The 3,932-nt window shown below is 35.0% G+C and overlaps 1 non-coding gene across 1 annotated transcript; it reads left to right on the top strand.

The window, feature by feature from the left end:
* The first annotated feature begins 1,572 nt into the window (after positions 1 to 1,572).
* Positions 1,573 to 1,659, top strand: LOC113868265. Its single transcript, XR_003505285.1, has one exon. It is a non-coding gene; the product is annotated as a small nucleolar RNA snoR118 (small nucleolar RNA).
* The last annotated feature ends 2,273 nt before the right edge of the window (positions 1,660 to 3,932 follow it).

Here is a 3,932-nt window from a genome sequence, read left to right on the forward strand (position 1 = left end):
AACAATTTTTTTATGAAAATATAATCATAAATGATAATCCAAAACAAACAAACTCTCTGTAAAACAAAAGAAACTGATTTGTAACAGTTAAAATAATAATAATAATAATAATAATAATAATAAAAATGTTGTATACACAAAAAACATATTCTCTATTCATATTTCTGCTCATGAATTTTTTTCCTGCTGGAAGTTTAATAAAACACAGTTGTCAGGCCCAAAGATAAAGGAAAAAAAAAGCCCACCCGAGAGGGGGACTGATCGGTAAATTCGTAATTTCCAAATATATATATACTCACATCTCATCCCCACGCTACAAACCCTAAAGCGGTTTCAGTTCTACTCGTTGCATCCAAATCCCCAAAGTTTTCTTCTGTTTTTCCATTCAATGCCTGTTCATTTTTAATTTATTTTCGTTATTCTTTTCTTCTTTGTCCTGGGAACTCGTTTTCTGATTGATGTGGGGTTTCTGATTCAACGTCTTCATTATTCTTTCTGTATTTTGCATCTTTCTTCTTTTGACGAATGTGTGATAACTTCATTGTTGAGTGTTATACTCTGAATAACTTATATTTTGCTCTTCTTGGTTTACTTGTATTCTATCTTTTTTATTTTGTTGAGGGGGCTCTCGTGCATTATCCCTTGATTTCAACTGCAAAGTAATATTGAAAATTAGATCTGAAAATGAAAATAATTTTGACTCTGAAGATATTGGAACAAATTGCTGGCTATGTTGCCCAATGATGTACAAATAGACTACTGAGCGGCTTCACGGTTTCGTTCATAACTTGATCTGCATCTCTCTCTCTCTCTCTTTCTCTCTCTCTTTCTCTCTCTATATCTATCTACCTTTCTTTCTTTCTTTTCGTGTGTGTGTGTGTGTGGATGAATGGAATATATCAAACACTCTCATGAAGGTGCGGGAAGGTTGTGAATGAAACCAGTGACAAAAGCTGTGCATGATAATGTATAAAGCTATGAGATCTGAGGGCCTTTGATTCTCTCTCTCTCTCTCTGTATATATATATATGTGTGTGTATGTGTGTTTTATATATCTAAAATTGAAAATTAAATTTTACTTTTATTTGTGATCTTAGCCTCGTGACTATTGCATCATTTTGTTTAGGTTTGATTTGATTAGCTTTTACTGGTTGCCTAATTTTTCAATATTCATGTCAGGAATTAAAGGACCCTCGTGAATTTTTCGAAGAATATCATTCGTGTGCAGTTGTGCGGTGTTTAATAATAATTTTTATCTTAGATGACATTGTAGTCTAATGTAGACATTTATACATGTCTAGCAGGCTTACATTGTTTTGTCTTTAGTATGTTTGTGTATCTTTATGCCCCTCACTTCACTTTAGTTATTTGATTTATAATTAAAGGAATCAAAACGGCTGCTACAGTTCTGAGGCTATTGGCTGTATATGGTTTCCACCATGTCTTTCTGAGCTTCCGTCTTTCATCACTCTGCCTCTCTGTATTATGTTTGTCTTAATTCTGCATTTCACTTTTCTTTTCATCTTTATGTTTCTCTTTTTATTGAGCCTTTGCTGTTTGTATAGAGTTTTAGTGAATGATGATATATGCACTGGGCTCTGAGCAGTGTTAACTGCACTATTGATGGAAATGCGCAGCCTAGAAAGCTATTTCTGACTCCTCACAACAAAAAAAGTGGGACTGATTGGTATATTCATTGGTTCCCGTTGTATGTATTCGTCATGCCCTGTCTTATCACCAATGCTGTTCTTTGTGTTTGAATCAGATTTTGGCTATTCAACGACACTGGCTTTTTTTCTTCTGTTTCTTTCTCTATTTTTTTTTTGGTTGTCTTTTTAATGTGTCGGGTTGAGATCTTTTGTCAGTCTTATGGATGGTTTGCATCTTGCTTTCTTTTGATGTTTGTGTGATGATGAAACTCTAGCCCCTTTGTGTGATGTGTGATGTAGTGTTCATGAGATTCATTTGATGTCTTTTAATTGATGTGCTCTTTTATATATTAACCATTCTTTGCAAGTATTTCAACCTTCAATTATTTTTGAGAATCATTACTAAATTGATTATGATAGTTGGAGCAAAACGATTGCTATCCTGCCCAATGATGTACAAATATCCAATTGAGCAGCTTTGCTGTTTTATTCATAACCTGTTTGCACCTGTCTTTCTTTCTTTTTCTTTCTCTGTGTGTGTGTGTATGTGTGCTCAAGGTTGTGAATGAAATCAGTGATAAAAGCTGTAGATGATATTGTATTAAGCTATGAGATCTGAGGGCTTTGGAATTTTTTGCCCTTATTTTGGATTTGAACAGTTGGCTTTGACAGTTTGAATATGATTTTAAACCCCATTATTGCTTTGATTTTTTTTAGGTGGAGTTTTGCAAGTCCTTAATTAAAAATGGTTTCGGCTAAGAATCATAGTTGCCTTTTTTTACTCGTTGATCCTATCACACTATGTAAAATTGATTCCTAGATTTTATTATCAATGTCTAACTTGCTTTTGTCATTTTCATCACTGAAATCTTCACTGTTGAATTTATGTTTCTTCTCACCAGTGTTTTCACAATGATTAACTACGTGCAGGATTCCAATTATATGATGGTTAAAGTGCATGTTTTCTCCAAAATTATATGTACCAAACATGCAAAATGACCAAACAAACATCTAAAGGGGTTGAATTTAGTATGTCAAAAATATAGTTTGTGCGATGCGATGCTCTAAGCAGCTTGAGTTTTGCTCTAAATTGTAACTAATGTATGTATATAAACTAAATAATATAGTGTTTGCACATTTTTACTCGCGGATTCTATATGTTCCTAATGAAATTATGTGTGCTCGGGATAAATTTTTTGCTCATGGACTCTGATTAGGGGAAATTACCATAAAATGTCCGCTTTGCTATGTCTGTTTCCCGATGAATCTCGGATAGCTGCAAATAGCAGCTGACCCCTAAAACTCTACAGTGGATTAGTGTGAGCGGGATGACCGCTATTTTATAATATGCATATATAATCATGTAAAACATTACAACATGACTGTTATGTTAAATAAAAATGCTTTCATATGATAAATCATTGAACAGACGCTGGAAAATCTGATTTTTCCGGTGAACAGAAAAACAGAGATATAAATTAGAGAATGGGAGAAACTGCCGCGCAGAGGCTCGGTCTTTTTGCAGAGAAATGAGAGTGTGGGAAAGGTGGGTTTCTTTTTTTTTCCCCAAATGACCTTTCTACCGTTAACAAATAATCTAAACGGTGCGTTTTATATTAAAATTAGAATAGGGTTTCTTTCTTTCCCCTAAATCACGCGATTGCCCGCGAACGTCTCCCTTTTTTGGCTGCAAACGCCCGCACCTCTCGCGAAATGCCAAACGCCCTGCAATGGGGTTGCAATTGGCCGCGCTGCACCGCTATGGTGCTATAGCGCGGTATTAACAGGTATGTAAATAAAACTATTGAGTAGCTACCACCTGGTTGTTTATAACCGGACCAGCAGCATTGCCTGTGTGTGTGCGCCCGCAAATATTATAACTGCAGATGATTTAACTTGGTTTAGCTATGAGATCCGATGGCTACATATTCTTTTTTCTGGCAGTACGAATTGATTCTCTGCATATTTTATCAACTTGCAACGCTTAGAATGTGTTCTTTCCCTCAGATTTATTTCTAATGTTTCAGTAGTAATCGTATTTTTCATTTAAAATACCGCCCTTTTTCCTTACGTTAGACGTTTATAATTGCAGATGTAGATAATCCCGGGCCTACTGCCAAGACCATTTTTCCTCTGCCTCGTTGCGATTTTGAAAATATTTTGACCCTATTGCCAAGACCCTAGAGTTAAATGTGTGGTATTATTTTCGCTCTATTCTTAATTTTGGATGTGAGAAGTTCATGAAATTGCAGCATTCTTCAGATTGTTTTAGTCCTTCATTAT

Source organism: Abrus precatorius, unplaced genomic scaffold (assembly GCF_003935025.1).
Source record: "Abrus precatorius isolate BTA unplaced genomic scaffold, Abrus_2018 Scaffold5, whole genome shotgun sequence".
Taxonomy (NCBI): Eukaryota; Viridiplantae; Streptophyta; class Magnoliopsida; order Fabales; family Fabaceae; genus Abrus; species Abrus precatorius.